This window comes from Leptodactylus fuscus, chromosome 3, assembly GCF_031893055.1.
Source record: "Leptodactylus fuscus isolate aLepFus1 chromosome 3, aLepFus1.hap2, whole genome shotgun sequence".
NCBI classification, from domain to species: Eukaryota; Metazoa; Chordata; class Amphibia; order Anura; family Leptodactylidae; genus Leptodactylus; species Leptodactylus fuscus.
In genome coordinates this window covers 243,212,893-243,231,002 of record NC_134267.1, presented here as the reverse complement: position 1 = coordinate 243,231,002, position 18,110 = coordinate 243,212,893, and positions in this window count along the sequence as shown.

Below are 18,110 nucleotides of genomic sequence, written 5' to 3'. Positions count from 1 at the left end.
CCAGGGTCTGGTGTATAGTATGGCATCATCTGTATTCTTCTGCCAGTTCCACAGCTGCGCCCACATTTCCTTCCATGGATTCTATGACATATTTTGTATTAGTTTTTGGTAGAAATGACAGGAATGTTTGTAATTTGTAACTGGTGTCACTTTTGGTTAATATTAGACCAGGGGATAAAAAATAAGTTGAGGCATAAGTAGGGCCAAAGTAACTCCCAAGGGCCCCTGTAAACATGGAGCCAGTCCTGCCTACGCTGAGTGCATGTCCTGCCCTGTTAGCACTTTGGCAGGATGCCATTTGATCCTGGTGGCCTATTCATTTGTTCAGACTTTCTCCAGTGTTGTTTTGCCTCCCTAGTACATGACCACCCCTGACTCCTGAAGTAAATCAACGATGCTCTCTTTCATGGATAAGGCCTCTTACAATGTCACTTGGAGCTTCTCCTGGCTTGGATCATGATGTCCTCATGGTATTGTATATAAATCCAGATAGCTCCTTCTTCCATGGCCTGAGACAGCTGTAATCCTTCTCTAGTAGGGACAGGCCTCTTGGAGACCTACAGTGTTTCAGTTGGTTTGAGGAAGAACCATCACTCATCTTGGGTGAAACTTGTCCTCCTTTGGGTGTAGTGGTGTAGCGTACAGTCCTCTGCAAGAGTCTGCTATAGCCAACGCTAACTTAATGCTAAAGTTCTGCAATTTTTTCTCTTGCAAGAAACCACCAGGTCCCTTGTAAAGTGACCGTAGCACCCAAGCAGATTGTGCGTCTGTGGTACATTCGTGTGGGGTGTCTTCGGTCCTACACATCTGTGGTTTGGTACGAGTGCTGACTATTTGCTGACCCTCTTTACTTTTGGTTCTCTGTGCTGGGTCCATAGTGCTGGTCCTCGGTGACTCTCTGTAGTGATGAAACACAACTGGTGCCATACCCGCCTCCGCCAGCCATTTCCTGTGCCGCTCCCTCAGGACCTATTGCTCCATGTGCATCATAAAATGGGTGACTTCCCTTTCTGGTCTCTGTCTCCTGGTATCAGACACCCCGTAAATCTCTTCATGGCTGTTTTGTGAGGGAACTCATAAATAGTATGCAGCACATCCTGCTGGGAAACTAACCGCCCCCCTTAGTGATGACTTAGCATACTGTCTGCTCTTCTTCCATTATTGGATCGGTCCCTTATATGATGCATTGTGAGTCATGAACGGACTCTCGTAACCCGTTAACCTGATAATTTCTCGATCTGAGGAATGAAGAGTGACGTCCAATATGGTGGAACGTGAGGAACACCGAGCAGGAAGCCGTCAATAGTGATGTGTATAGACGCTCTTCAGACCACAAACATTCCCAGAGGGATCCCACACGCTTCCCAGAAGTCAGGCCTGGGACTCCCATGACGAGCTCCAGATGACACAAGTGAGAGGTTCACAAACTTATTTGCAAGAAACCTCGGAGCTCGGGGCCTGACCATAAAAACAACCCTCGAAACAATAACCCTCAGAGCTGAGACCGAAAGGCATCTCCTATGGACCTAACCCAACCGTAACCCCAAGTCTACCAACCCAAATACTACTAAAAATAACCCCTAACCATAACAACCACAAAATAACCCTCGTATTAACCCTAAATCTACTAAAAATAACCCTCGGAGCTCATCCTGATACAACACAACATCAGATCACATAAAACATAACATAACCCTAATATTCCTCCAAACTCTACAAACATTGACCCTCCCAGCAGAGACGTAGAGGCGTCTGACCTGGACCTAACCCAACCATAAGCCTAAACCTACTAAGCCTACTGAATATAACCCCCAACCATAACAACTATGATATAACCCTACTGAGTATCACTCCATTAACCCTTCGTCTTCAGAGATGTCAGGATATAAGAAGGTGACTGTACGAGGTCTCAGACAAGGACAAGTAGAACCAGAAAAGGTTCAAGTCGTTGTTTTTCGAATTTCCATAATCCGCAAGGAGTCCATCGATCTTCTCCAATCTACAGCCCTGTACATGGATAATATGACTCCCATCAGCCCTGACACCAGGAGCTTGCACGCTAATCATCCCATCGCACCTGTAATGTATCACTCCCATCATTACTTTTAGTCTAAGGGCGAAATTCAGTAGACCCAACTGTTGCGAAAAGCAGCTGAGACCAAAAGGTTTTACCCCTGTGGCCGGGTCATTTTTATTCTTTGCATTGAACCTACAGCCGTGTGTGCATGGGACTTGTTTAAATCCTAAGATCTACACTGGTACTGTATGGTGGAGCTCCAGGTATATCCCTGGTGGTAACACTGGCATCTCTCTGGTGGAACCAATAGTATCTAACTGGTGGAGCTCATGACATCTCTCTGGTGGTAACCTGGCACCGCTTTGGTGGTATCCCTTGTATCTCACTGGTGGAGTTACTGACATCTCCCTGGCAGTACCCTTGGCATTTTTCTGGTGAAACTCCTGGCATCTCCCTGGTGGTACCTCTAGTATCTCTCTGATGATAACAATGATATCTCTCAGGTGGAGCTCTTGTCAAACCTCTGGTGGTATTCCTCGTATCTCTCTGGTGGAGCCCCTGGGATCTCCCTGATGGTATGCCTTATATCTCGCAGGTGGAGCTCCTGGCATATTCCTGGTAGTACCTCTAGTATCTCACTGGTGGTAACAATGGCATCTCCCAGGTGGAGCTCCTGGCATCTTCATGATGGTAACGCCTTGTATCTCTCTGTTGGAGCTCCTGACATCTTCCTGGTAGTACCTCTAGTATCTCTCTGGTGGTAACAATGGTATCTCCCAGGTGGAACTCCTGGCATCTTCCGGGTAGTACCTCTAGTATCTCTCTGGTGGTAACAATGGTATCTCTCTGGTGGAGCTCCTGGCATCTTCCTGGTAGTACCTCTAGTATCTCTCTAGTGGTAACAATGGTATCTCCCAGGTGGAACTCCTGGCATCTTCCTGGTAGTACCTCTAGTATCTCTCTGGTGGTAACAATGGCATCTCTCTGGTGGAGCTCCTGACATCTTCCTGGTAGTACCTCTAGTATCTCTCTAGTGGTAACAATGGTATCTCCCAGGTGGAACTCCTGGCATCTTCCTGGTAGTACCTCTAGTATCTCTCTGGTGGTAACAATGGTATCTCTCTGGTGGAGCTCCTGGCATCTTCCTGATGGTAACGCCTTGTATCTTTCTAGTGGAGCTCCTGGAATCTCCCTGGTAGTACCTCTAGTATCTCTCTGGTGGTAACAATGGCATCTCTCTGGTGGAGCTCCTGGCATCTTCCTGGTAGTACCTCTAGTATTTCTCTGGTGGTAACAATGGCATCTGTCTGGTGGAGCTCCTGGCATCTTCCTGGTAGTACCTCTAGTATCTCTCTGGTGGTAACAATGGTATCTCTCTGGTGGAGCTCCTGGCATCTTCCTGATGGTAACGCCTTGTATCTCTCTGGTGGAGCTCCTGGCATCTTCCTGGTGGTAACGCCTTGTATCTCTCTGGTGGAGCTCCTGGCATCTTCCTGGTAGTACCTCTAGTACCTCTCTGGTGGTAACAATGGCATCTCCCAGGTGGAGCTCCTGGCATCTTCCTGATGGTAACGCCTTGTATCTCTCTGGTGGAGCTCCTGGCATCTTCCTGGTAGTACCTCTAGTATTTCTCTGGTGGTAACAATGGCATCTCTATGGTGGAGCTCCTGGCATCTTCCTGGTAGTACCTCTAGTATTTCTCTGGTGGTAACAATGGCATCTCTCTGGTGGAGCTCCTGGCATCTTCCTGGTAGTACCTCTAGTATCTCTCTGGTGGTAACAATGGCATCTCTATGGTGGAGCTCCTGGCATCTTCCTGGTAGTACCTCTAGTATTTCTCTGGTGGTAACAATGGCATCTCTCTGGTGGAGCTCCTGGCATCTTCCTGGTAGTACCTCTAGTATCTCTCTGGTGGTAACAATGGCATCTCTATGGTGGAGCTCCTGGCATCTTCCTGATGGTAACGCCTTGTATCTCTATGGTGGAGCTCCTGGCATCTCCCTGCTGGTACCTCTAGTATTTCTCTGGTGGTAACAATGGCATCTCTGTGGTGGAGCTCCCAATGAAACACCAGGGCAGCTGTTTCCAGTGAATGGATATGGTGCTGTACATCTAGTGAAGCAACCTGATGGTTGGCTACAATCTTCCGGTCCATGTCTTCCGGAGATAAGCCGTGCCAGTATCCATTTGTGTGCCTTGCTAAACGTACTGTCTTATTATTAGTTGGGGGCTCTGATTATAAGGTGGGTGGCAGAAGTCATCATCAACGGAATCCTAAGGTAAAGGTCAAATAATATAGAAACACGGGAGAGATGAGCTTAATAATAGCCCATGGTATCTAGTGGCATCAGCCTTTCCAATGGATCGTGTGGTGTCATCCTCTTATATGAGTCCAGTTAGGTCCTCAGTTCCAGGCCACACTACTAGACTCTGTTTTACTTTCTGAAGCCTGAGGCTGTCTTGTAGGATACTACATCAGTCCATGGGAAAGATGGTGGATCTAATTACCAGGTGTTTGCACAAGGAACATTTATGATAGTGACCTTTGGTGGGATTTCTGGAGGGGTCATGTCAGGCTATCTACCACCTATAATCTACACTCATCAGAAGTGAATTATCCAGTAGATTAGATCCATAACATGAATGGCGGTGAGCCAGCGCAGCAGATGTGGCGACACATGTCCTAAATTACATTCTTAACTCTACTGTCTGTAGCTCGGCCAAAATATGTGCCGACTCAGGAGTGCGAATAGTGTCTGAACCACAAGACAAGATGATGGGGCAACTGGCGCTCCGAGATCGTCCAGACAAGTGTGGCAGAAATCTTTTCCCTGCTAAGTCCCCTCGCCACATGTGGTCACTGAATGGTCAATGAATGGTCTATGATTCTAGTAGTCGGAGATGTCAACTATACATGTGGAAAATCAGAAACTATAGAGGTGCAGAGGTAGCATCCACCCATGGTCCTGAGGGCTAAAAGCCCATCTGCCACCTTGTTATAGGTAGCACCTGGTAGATGGGAGTGATGTTATAGATTTTGCGTTGGGCCCATGGAGCTTCACGTTACTGGACTGGACAAAAGTGCAGTAGGTCTCAGGTCACCCTCTGTACTTCTAGGATACATACATGGTGGTCCTGGGGATGGGACCCGATGGTCTGTCTGCTCAGATGGAGGTGACTGCAAGAGGCTCATATGAGTACTGTAGGCATACCTCCCAACTTTTGAAGAACCGAAAGAGGGACAAAATGTGCCCCACCCACTTTTGTGTTGACTCCGCCCACTCGTTAATTTTTCATGTGCCCTAACACAGTATAATCCTCCTACAGTCACCCGTAAATTATATGTCCCCCCTCTATCTCTCCCCCAGTTTCATATACACCCTTCATCTGCCCCCAGTTTCATGTCCCTCTTCCATCTCTGCCCCCAGATTCATGTCCTCTCCATCTCTGCCCCCAGATTCATGTCCCTCTTCCATCTCTGCCCCAGATTCATGTCCCCTCCATCTCTGCCCCAGATTCATGTCCCTCCATCTCTGCCCCCAGATTCATGTCCCCTCCATCTCTGCCCCAGATTCATGTCCCTCCATCTCTGCCCCCAGATTCATGTCCCCTCCATCTCTGCCCCCAGATTCATGTCCCACATCTCTGCCCCCAGATTCATGTCCCTCCATCTCTGCCCCCAGATTCATGTCCCCTCCATCTCTGCCCCCAGATTCATGTCCTCTCCATCTCTGCCCCCAGATTCATGTCCTCTCCATCTCTGCCCTCAGATTCATGTCCCCCCATCTCCTCCCCAGATTCATGTCCCACATCTCTGCCCCCAGATTCCTGTCCCTCCATCTCTGCCCCCAGATTCATGTCCCCCATCTCTGCCCCCGGATTCATGTCCCTCCATCTCTGCCCCCAGATTCATGTCCCTCCATCTCTGCCCCCAGATTCATGTCCCTCCATCTCTGCCCCCAGATTCATGTCCTCTCCATCTCTGCCCCCAGATTCATGTCCCCCCATCTATGCCCTCAGATTCATGTCCCCCCATCTCCGCCCCAGATTCATGTCCCACATCTCTGCCCCCAGATTCCTGTCCCTCCATCTCTGCCCCCAGATTCATGTCCCCCATCTCTGCCCCCAGATTCATGTCCCACATCTCTGCCCCCAGATTCCTGTCCCTCCATCTCTGCCCCAGATTCATGTCCCCCATCTCTGCCCCCAGATTCATGTCCCCACATCTCTGCCCCCAGATTCATGTCCCACATCTCTGCCCCCAGATTCATGTCCCTCCATCTCTGCCCCCAGATTCATGTCCCCTCCATCTCTGCCCCCAGATTCATGTCCTCTCCATCTCTGCCCCCAGATTCATGTCCCCCCATCTATGCCCTCAGATTCATGTCCCCCCATCTCTGCCCCCAGATTCATGTCCCACATCTCTGCCCCCAGATTCCTGTCCCTCCATCTCTGCCCCCAGATTCATGTCCCCCATCTCTGCCCCCAGATTCATGTCCCTCCATCTCTGCCCCCAGATTCATGAACCCACATCTCTGCCCCCAGATTCATGTCCCTCCATCTCTGCCCCCGGATTCATGTCCCCTCCATCTCTGCCCCCGGATTCATGTCCCTCCATCTCTGCCCCCAGATTCATGTCCCCTCCATCTCTGCCCCCAAATTCATGTCCCCTCCATCTCTGCCCCCAGATTCATGTCCTCTCCATCTCTGCCCCCAGATTCATGTCCCCCATGTCTGCCCCCAGATTCATGTCCCCCATCTCTGCCCTCAGATTCATGTCCTCTCCATCTCTGCCCCCAGATTCATGTCCCCCATCTCTGCCCTCAGATTCATGTCCTCTCCATCTCTGCCCCCAGATTCATGTCCCCCATCTCTGCCCCAATGTCATGCCGTCCTCTCCTTCATCTGCCTCCAGATTCACGTTCCACCTCCACATTAAACTTACCTTCTCCTCCGCTCCCTCGCCGCCTCTCTCGCTGACACATGCGGCTGAAGGAAGGAGCTGACACAGGTCAGCTCCTCGCTTCGCCGCTGCCCGCCTCTCTCTCTGACACATGCGGCTGAAGCTGCTCGCGTGCTCGCTTCGCCGCTGCGTCTCTCTCTCTCGCTGATACATGCGGCTGAAGCGAGGAGCTGACCTGCTGCCGCCGGCTTCTGGCTTGTAGATGCGATGTACACGCCAGAAGCCGGCGGCAGCAGCAAGCAAGGAGCTGACACAGGTCAGCTCCTCGCTTCAGCCGCATGTGTCAGCGAGAGAGAGAGACGCAGCGGCGAAGCGAGCACGCGAGCAGCTTCAGCCACGTGTGTCAGGGAGAGAGGCGGGCAGCGGCGAAGCGAGGAGCTGACCTGTGTCAGCTCCTTCCTTCAGCCGCATGTGTGTTCAACTCAGATCTGCGTCCTCTGGATGCAGATCTGAGTTGAAATCGGGACATACCTCCCTCCAACCGGGACCGCGGGACATGTCACCCAAATCGGGACTGTCCCGCGGAAATCGGGACGGTTGGGAGGTATGCTGTAGGGACTGTCCAAATATGAAGAGAAAGAGAAATCTGCTCCACCGTCTTTAGCCCGTGGTCCACACCATCATCATGGGAAAGTAGACAGACCCAGGGCGTCCACTGCTGAAAGAACCGGTCACAAATCAAAACCGCAGAACTGAGCGACAGAGATCGGGTATGTAGGAAAAGGGTCAGTGTAAAACTTGGAAATGCTACAGATTGAGGAAAATGGGGGATGTGAGGGAACGTTTCATACTGCACAATGGCTGCAATGTCTCGGGGTCCTGTATGTGGACACATCTTGTGTGACACCTCGGTACATGACCCCAGGCTCTTGTGCTGTGTAGGAGACTGATCCTGTGCTGGAGGAATGTGTCTGATTGTTTATGATCTGCGGCTCCTGGCTCTGGAGACCTCTCAGTAAATAGCCCAGGGCCAGCTCTGACCTGAGCACTTCCAGCCTGAGCTCCATAACTCTGGCCTTTCATCCTGGCCCGGGAACAGATGTTGCTGTGATTTATCGGTGACCTCTGTAATTGTGCTGAGTCTGGGGGATGGGACCCTGAGCAGAAATATTCCTTCTGTACACACAAGCTCAGGCGGATCTGCTCTATCTCCAGAGCCCTGGTATTTGTAGCTCCTCAGGCCTCGGCCTCCCTCTGGGGATCACACATTCAGTGTTTATGTTACTTACAGTATATGTGATGGGGTCTGGAGAGCTCTCCACTCCATGCTGCTATATAGAGATGTCCCAATGTACCAGGACCAATCACCGACATCATCTAGCCCAAAGATGGGTCTCTAGCAGCATCATGGACAGCCTCTCCTCAATCCATCCCTGGACCTGTCCACCATTTGTGGCCAAATCTTACTGCCATGTTGACGGGCATCATGAGAAGAAGTTGTAGCGAGGAGCACGCTTTCCTGGGCATCTAGGTGGCCGTAGTGTTAGAGATCCAGCCAGCCTGCTAAGTTTTTGAGCGCAGTGGCCAGTTGGCACGCGATGGTCTGAGAGCAAGACACAGCCCAAGGAGAGACTTGACAGATGGAGGCTGGAAAGAACCAGTGGAGGGGCTCAGGTTTGGAAGAGGGTGCTTTGTCAGCTTTGTACTGGCAGTGACAATAAAGTTGAGGTGGTTGGAGTAAGATCACAATGAGAGCTCAATGATCTGAGGAGTCACCAATGTATGACCAAAGACCAAGAGTGGAAGATCTTTATCATTATTCTTCTTAAGTTGTTCTTTGTTTTCAGTCCACAGCTCCTTAAGACATCCAGTCATGATATAACCAGTCACCCAGCAGGATGACATGGACAGGACATTGCACCAGTGACTCCCTGCTACAGAGGTGCTCCATGGTCAGAGTCACACTTGGTCCTGTTCAATTGTTGGGATCATGGTATGTGTAATATGCATTGTCGACCATTGTCCTGTTCACTTCAGTTTGTGTCAGACAGGGCCCTTCAGCCCCCTGGCATAGGTCCTATGTACTATAGTGGGTTCTCCATTGTGTGTTACTCGTAGCAGCAGGCAGTCTGTTCCGGACACCTACGATTCTGGACTGTGACTCCTGATCTTCATCACATTATTTACTCCCAATTATATCAGCATCGTATACAGGACATTTTGTCCTGTTGCGGCCTGTTCATTGTATACGGACGTTGTGTCCTACTGCAGCTAGTTCAGTGTATACGGACGTTGTGTCCTACTGCGGCCTGTTCAGTGTATACGGACGTTGTGTCCTACTGCAGCCTGTTCAGTGTATACAGATGTTGTGTCCTACTGCGGCCTGTTCATTGTATACAGGTGTTGTGTCCTACTGCAGCCTGTTCAGTGTATACAGATGTTGTGTCCTACTGCGGCCTGTTCATTGTATACAGGTGTTGTGTCCTACTGCGGCCTGTTCAGTGTATACGGACGTTGTGTCCTACTGCAGCCTGTTCCGTGTATACGGACGTTGTGTCCTACTGCGGCCTGTTCATTGTATACGGACGTTGTGTCCTACTGCGGCCTGTTCCGTGTATACGGATGTTGTGTCCTACTGCGGCCTGTTCCGTGTATACGGACGTTGTGTCCTACTGCGGCCTGTTCAGTGTATACGGACGTTGTGTCCTACTGCGGCCTGTTCAGTGTATACGGACGTTGTGTCCTACTGCGGCCTGTTCAGTGTATACGGACGTTGTGTCCTACTGCGGCCTGTTCAGTGTATACGGACGTTGTGTCCTACTGCGGCCTGTTCAGTGTATACGGACGTTGTGTCCTACTGCAGCCAGTTTTGTGTATACGGACGTTGTGTCCTACTGCGGCCTGTTCAGTGTATACGGATGTTGTGTCCTACTGCGGCCTGTTCATTGTATACGGACATTGTGTCCTACTGCAGCCAGTTTTGTGTATACAGGTGTTGTGTCCTACTGCGGCCTCTTCTGCTGCAGGTTGGTGGCTTCCACCACAGAGACATCCTTATCCATATTTTGGATCGCCAGGGCAGTGGTGAAGGTCATTTGTCCTCAGCCCCGGTCAATGACCTGACATCATACATATAGACTGTAAGCTCCGAGGGTCAGGAATGGCTGAAGGTCTGCTGTTACCCCGCACTATACACCCCGGGAGGTTCTCCGCAGTAATGGCCCTTGTGATAACTTTCAGTGATGGAGAACAAGCTTGAGGTGAAATGTTTGTGACCTGAGCCAGGAAAATGATTTGTTGGAGATCCCCGACTCCTGTGTCCATAGATGGGAAGACATCAAGTAAATGCTCCGCATGTTCACATCACCTTATAATAATATTTAGTCTGTAACCAGATCATTCCTTATAACCAGCTCCTGCCCAGTAGTAACCCCGGAACCAGACAGAAGACACACGACGATCCAGACCTTCCTACTGCTCCTCCTGGCAAGTCAAAGCTTCCACTGAAAGTTAAGATGTCAACAGCAACTGGACTTTGGGCCTTGTACGGGACATGGGGCTCTTTCCAGAAATCAGCCATCTGGTTCGTATTGAGCCAAATTCACTACAAATTCTTTCAAAATCTGAGGTCACCCACAAATCACTATTATGTGTCAAGATCTCGTCTGACCCATTGGGAGGTGCGAAAACATAATAAACACTGATCCCTGTATCCCCGCATCTCTCCACGGTTCCCTCCATCGTAGTTGTCTTGAGTCATCTACCGGCCTCCTGGGTGACATTGTGGGTCCCAGGGGACTGCTGAAGGATGTGATTGGGCCTCAGTGGTCATGTGGTGTCTGCCAATATCAGGCTGTGGGAAGTGAATTGCCTGGATAATCCGAAACGCGTTGTGCCTACTGTTTTTATCTTCATTAAATTTCCTTTTGTTTAACAAACAAATTATTTTTTGGGTATTTTCCTTTTCTACGACCTTTGGAGCGCGGATCCCTGACCTCCGATACTTTCACAAATATCAGGATTTGTGATGTCACCCATGAGGCCTAACGACAACTGAAGACAACCATGACGGAGTAACTTGGTGTGCACTACAATAAAATGTCCCCTGAAACACCACCACCCTCTAGTGCCATATAGGACCTCCTGTCTTCTAGTAACCCAGTGTGCACTACAATATTTGTACCCCCAGAAACACTACTCTGAGGTAGTGTGATATTATAAGACCTTCCGTCTCCTAGTATCTTGGTATGCTGTACAATAAATGCCCCCCCCAGAAGTACTGCCCCGAGGTATATGGTCCCCGTCCAGTGTAAATTAAAGTGATCCATTATCCATAGGATAGAGGATAAATACCTGATCGATGGGGTCTGACCACTGAGATCCCCCCAGAGAACTGGTCTCCTCCCCCCCCCCACTGAATGTGGCCGTGACTGATGGTGGATGGTGCTCCCACTCACGTCAATGGGACTTGTGGATACAGCCAAAGTAAAGCACTGGATATGGAGTCAACTGCATCAACTCCATCACTGTTAGAAATGTTGCCCCCTGCAGGTCATTCTGATCATCTAGAAGTTGATGTGGTCTTCATGAGTTCATGTAGTGTTTTCTCATCCAAGGAGGTCACAGGGTGCTACAGATCGGGACTTCAAGACTCCAGTAGATACGGATATGGTGTAATATCTGCTGCAGATGGGGTCACGACTGCGACTGTACCAGAGCGGGGCCCGAACATTGCCTGGCCTGATATACTTAACCCTGTCATGGGAAATAGTCCAGTCACACATCTATTCACGTAGCAGGATTCAGGGCTCGGTGCGATCTATGTAGATTGTGGTGAGCCAGGCGATGGTGTCTACGCACAAAGGGTTAACGCCTGAACTTCTGTTAACAGCATGTAAAATAAGACGAGCGGTCAATGGCCTGATATTAGGATGACGGGCGAAGGTCAAGCACCTACTACAGGGCTCTGATCAGATGGATTGTGTCAGAGATGTGACCCGAGTGGTGGAGGAGATGTGACGATGTGACCCGAGTGGTGGAGGAGATGTGACCCGAGTGGTGGAGGAGATGTAACCCGAGTGGTGGAGGAGATGTGACCCGAGTGGTGGAGGAGATGGGACTCGAGTGGTGGAGGAGATGTGACCCGAGTGGTGGAGGAGATGTGACCCGGGTTGTGGAGGAGATGTGACCCGAGTGGTGGAGGAGATGTGACCCGAGTGGTGGAGGAGATGTGACCCGAGTGGTGGAGGAGATGGGACTCGAGTGCTGGAGGAGATGTGACCCGAGTGGTGGAGGAGATGTGACCCGAGTGGTGGAGGAGATGTGACCCGAGTGATGGAGGAGATGTGACCCGAGTGGTGGAGGAGATGTGACCCGAGTGGTGGAGGAGATGTGACCCGAGTGGTGGAGGAGATGGGACTCGAGTGCTGGAGGAGATGTGACCCGAGTGGTGGAGGAGATGTGACCCGAGTGGTGGAGGAGATGTGACCCGAGTGATGGAGGAGATGGGACCCGAGTGGTGGAGGAGATGGGACCCGAGTGGTGGAGGAGATGTGACCGCAGGTCTTGGGAGTTAGATCTGTGTCTATAAAGTGACATATCCGACAGCCTTGGTGGCATTAGGTCTGTCCTCTCTATATATAATCCTTCACATAGTCCTCTCTCGCACTCTCTATATATAAATATACTGCTCCTGCAGGTCACCTGGAGTTTTCCACGTAACACTTGGCTGTGGTTTCCTCTGAATTACAGCAGATGTTATAGTACACACATTGGGGTGATGGAATACGGTGGTGATGAATGCCTGGCTCCCACTATCATGGCGGGTGCACCACCAGCTACCGCCATACAATGGCTCCTGCTGTCCAGGTGGTGCGGAGGTGCCCTGGTTCACCCCTGGTGACCGTGTCCTTTTTTTGATTTGGCTCTCCTAGCTCACCTGGTCTCTCTAGATGTCCTCCACCACAAGCTGTCCTCCAGTAGTGAGTAGGGTTGAGCCGATCTTGAAATTTCAGGCTCGATTTTAAAATCTGATTTCCGATAATTTTCCAGCTGATCCCGATCGCTCAACCCTATTTATGATATATACATGAATAGAGTTGAGCCGATCTTGAGATAACCTCTGACCTTGATCCCGCTGGAAAAGTTCGGGATCGGAATTCCGATCGCGATCATGAAATTTACTCGATCGCCGATCGGAATCCGATCTTTTCCGATCCTGATTGCTCAACCCTAGTAGTGAGTTCTCCTCCTGATCCTACGAGCCGTCTCCCTGCCATCCTGATCTCTGAGCCATGTCCTGCCCTGGGTATCTGGGGTAACACCTAACATTAGTGAGGCGCACCATGGGGGAGCACCAAACCACCTCTCCAGTGTGCAGCTCATAGGCACAGCTTAGTCCTGCCTCTGAGGGATCATGGTGTGATATGGCTTATGGAGAGTCCCAGAACACTGAACAGGACCGGTTATTATATAACGTGACCAATAGACCTATGCGCCAACCTACTAGCACTGCCATAACAGGAACAATCAGGACAGGACTTAAGCCTTCCATGTGCAACAGACTAACAGTTCAAGGTGATATCATCTGGTATAATATTATACATATATACATATGACCTTCACTTTCCTATATCTTCTCCAGATGTGCAGCACATTCACTGTATATACATCATAACACAGGTGACCTATGACACAAATCACACATGTGCACAAAACTGCTGAGAGTGTTCTCCATGTGTGTATCATACCATGAAGTGTCCTGTATCTACCCTCCAAGTGTCCCATATCTACCCTCCGTGAGTCCTGTATCTACCCTCCATAAGTCCTGTATCTACCCTCTGTGTGTCCTGTATCTACCCTCCGTGAGTCCTGTATTTACCCTCCGTGTGTCCTGTATCTACCCCCCAAGTGTCCTGTTTCTACCCTCCAAGTGTCCCATATCTACCCTCCGTGATTCCTATATCTACCCTCTGTGTGTCCCGTTTCTACCCTCCATGCAGCCCGTATCCACCCTCCATGCAGCCCGTATCCACCCTCTGTGTGTCCTGTATCTGTGCTCCATATGCTCTATGTATAATTGTCAGTAGGTTGAGCATATGTCTCATGTACTCTCAGCTGGGGTCTCACAATGTCACGGGTCTTCAGCAGTATAAGGCCTCCTTTGTTCTGAGAAGTTGCTCGTCATCTCAGGCGTAGAGGAACGTTAACTTTTTCCAGGTGCACATCCATTACTTATCTCCAGGTATCCTGAGAATTTGGGGCGTAACTTGGATAGGACCTGGGAAAAGGCAATGAACACGAGACATATAGACAGATGGAGCGTCAGCTCCTAGGTCAAGAGTGAGGGTGAGTGAATGTAATGTCCTACAGGACCCATATTATAGCCTAGCAATCCCTTTGGATTGGAAGATGGAGATGGGGTTGCCACTGATCTTATTAGTGACCTCTCGTATTACTGGTCTCGCTTTTCCCTGGCCTCTCATCAGCGGTCTTTCCACCAGTGGTGTCTCTCAGTGAGGGTTTCTTCTCTCTTCTTATTCTTCTGGACCTCTCTGCAGCTTGTGACACTGTTGACCATCATCTCCTCCTCACTATGCTCCGCTCAGTCGGCCTCAATGACACTGCGCTCTCCTGGTTCTCCTCTTATCTCTCAGGCCGCACTTTCAGTCTATCATTTGCGGGCTCTGTTTCCTCCCCTCTTTCCCTTGCTGTTGGGGTTCCTCAGGGCTCGGTCCTCGGCCCCCTGCTCTTTTCTCTCTACACAGGACCCATTGGACAAACCATCGCCAGATTTGGCTTCAGATACCATCTTTATGCTGATGACACCCAATTATACACATCTTCCCATGACATCACCCCTGCACTCATACAGAACACCAGTGACTGTCTCTCTGCTGTCTCTAATATCATGTCCTCACTCTATCTGAAACTAAATCTCTCTAAGACTGAACTACTACTGTTTCCACCATCTAACAGATCTGTCCCTGATATATCCATTGCAGTCTCAGGCCTTACTATAACTCCTAGGCAGTAGGCCCACTGCCTCGGGGTCATGTGTGATGCAGACCTTTCCTTCACCCCTCATATTGAATCACTCGCACGTTCATGTCACCTCCAGCTCAAAAACATCTCCAGAATACACCCTTTCCTTACCAGAGATACACTAAAGACACTTACTGTCTCTCTGATTCATTCTCACCTTGACTACTGTAACTCCTTACTAATCCGTCTTCCCCTCACTAAAGTCTCCCCTCTACAATCTATTCTGAATGCAGCGGCCAGGCTCATCTATCAGGCTAGACGCTACAGTGAGGCCTCCGATCTGTGCCGGTCACTACAGCGAGGCCTCCGGTCTGTGCCGGTCACTACAGCGAGGCCTCCGGTCTGTGCCGGTCACTACAGCGAGGCCTCCGGTCTGTGACTGTCACTACAGCGAGGCCTCCGGTCTGTGCCGGTCACTACAGCGAGGCCTCCGGTCTGCACCGGTCACTACACCGAGGCCTCCGGTCTGCGCCGGTCACTACAGCGAGGCCTCCGGTCTGTGCCGGTCACTACAGCGAGGCCTCCGGTCTGTGCCGGTCACTACAGCGATGCCTCTGGTCTCTGGTCTGTGCCGGTCACTACAGCGAGGCCTCCGGTCTGTGCCGGTCACTACAGCGAGGCCTCCGGTCTGTGACGGTCACTACAGCGAGGCCTCCGGTCTGTGACGGTCACTACAGCGAGGCCTCCGGTCTGTGCCGGTCACTACAGCGAGGCCTCCGGTCTGTGACGGTCACTACAGCGAGGCCTCCGGTCTGTGACGGTCACTACAGCGAGGCCTCCGGTCTGTGACGGTCACTACAGCGAGGCCTCCGGTCTGTGACGGTCACTACAGCGAGGCCTGCGGTCTGTGCCGGTCACTACAGAGAGGACTCCGGTCTGTGACGGTCACTACAGCGAGGCCTCCGGTCTGTGCCGGTCACTACAGAGAGGACTCCGGTCTGTGCCAGTCACTACAGAGAGGACTCCGGTCTGTGCCGGTCACTACATTGGCTGCCTATTCATTATAGAATAAAATATAAAGGTCTCCCCCTCCCCCACAAGGCTCTCCATAATGCCGCACCTCCCTACATTTCCTCCCTCATCTCTGTCTACCGCCCAACCTGTGTTCTCCGCTCACTCAATGACCTAACACTTCCATCCTCTATTATCAGAACCTCCCCCACTCGTTTACAAGACTTCTCCCGAGCTGCACCACTTCTCTGGAATGCTCTACCCTGGACAATCAGAGTAACTCCCAATTTCTACAGTTTCAAACGCAAACTAAAGACGCATCTTATCAGAGCGGCCGATCACAATGTCTAACATAAACCCTTAACCCTCCTCTGTCCCCGCCCCCACATTACCCCACATGATATGATGTCATCTCAGGATAACTTTATCTGTCCAAGCTCCATCCACATGTTACAGGACACGACTGGTGACGGCTCATAAAGTCTTATGTTTGTGTAATGACAGTCACCTCTATTACAGAAGTGTCTGACCCCTGTATAAGCAATGCCGCCCCTGCTACCTCTTGTGTCCCCCCTCTACCTCATAGATTGTAAGCTCTTGTGAGCAGGGCCCTCAGTCCCATTGTGTGTAATGACTTTCTTTGTTATGTATCTTTCTAATAATAAAATGTATTATTATTATCAATGACCTCCAATAGAGTCACATCTATGGTCTCTGTCACCAGTGGTCTCATCATTGGCCTCCAGTAGTCTCTCTCATCTTCACCGTCCTCCTCAGTGGTCTCTATCATTATCTGCCCCCAGAAGCCTCTCACATTGGTGGTCTCACTTATCACTGACCCCCAGTAAGGTCCTACAAGAATTTGCCCTGAGGGTCCTTTAGTCTGAGGCTTTATCAGGTGTGTAGGGCCCCGTCCTGCAGCAGGTTACACATTACAGTACACTGGAGGTCCAGGGGCCCCGGCCTGCAGCAGGTTACAGATTACAGTACACTGGAGGTCCAGGGGCCCCGGCCTGCAGCAGGTTACAGATTACAGTACACTGGAGGTCCAGGGGCCCCGGCCTGCAGCAGGTTACACATTACAGTACACTGGAGGTCCAGGGGCCCCGGCCTGCAGCAGGTTACAGATTACAGTACAGTGGAGGTCCAGGGGCCCCGGCCTGCAGCAGGTTACAGATTACAGTACACTGGAGGTCCAGGGGCCCCGGCCTGCAGCAGGTTACAGATTACAGTACAGTGGAGGTCCAGGGGCCCCAGCCTGCAGCAGGTTACAGATTACAGTACACTGGAGGTCCAGGGGCCCCGGCCTGCAGCAGGTTACAGATTACAGTACACTGGAGGTCCAGGGGCCCCGGCCTGCAGCAGGTTACACATTACAGTACACTGGAGGTCCAGGGGCCCCGTCCTGCAGCAGGTTACACATTACAGTACACTGGAGGTCCAGGGGCCCCGGCCTGCAGCAGGTTACAGATTACAGTACACTGGAGGTCCAGGGGCCCCGGCCTGCAGCAGGTTACAGACTACAGTACACTGGAGGTCCAGGGGCCCCGGCCTGCAGCAGGTTACAGACTACAGTACACTGGTGGTCCAGGGGCCCCGGCCTGTAGCAGGTTACACATTACAGTACAATGGTGGTCCAGGGGCCCCGGCCTGCAGCAGGTTACAGATTACAGTACACTGGAGGTCCAGGGGCCCCGGTCTGCAGCAGGTTACAGATTACAGTACAGTGGAGGTCCAGGGGCCCCGGCCTGCAGCAGGTTACAGATTACAGTACACTGGAGGTCCAGGGGCCCCGGCCTGCAGCAGGTTACAGTACACTGGAGGTCCAGGGGCCCCGGTCTGCAGCAGGTTACAGATTACAGTACAGTGGAGGTCCAGGGGCCCCGGCCTGCAGCAGGTTACAGATTACAGTACACTGGAGGTCCAGGGACCCCGGCCTGCAGCAGGTTACAGATTACAGTACACTGGAGGTCCAGGGGCCCCGGCCTGCAGCAGGTTACACATTACAGTACACTGGAGGTCCAGGGGCCCCGTCCTGCAGCAGGTTACACATTACAGTACACTGGAGGTCCAGGGGCCCCGGCCTGCAGCAGGTTACAGATTACAGTACACTGGAGGTCCAGGGGCCCCGGCCTGCAGCAGGTTACAGTACACTGGAGGTCCAGGGGCCCCGGCCTGCAGCAGGTTACAGACTAC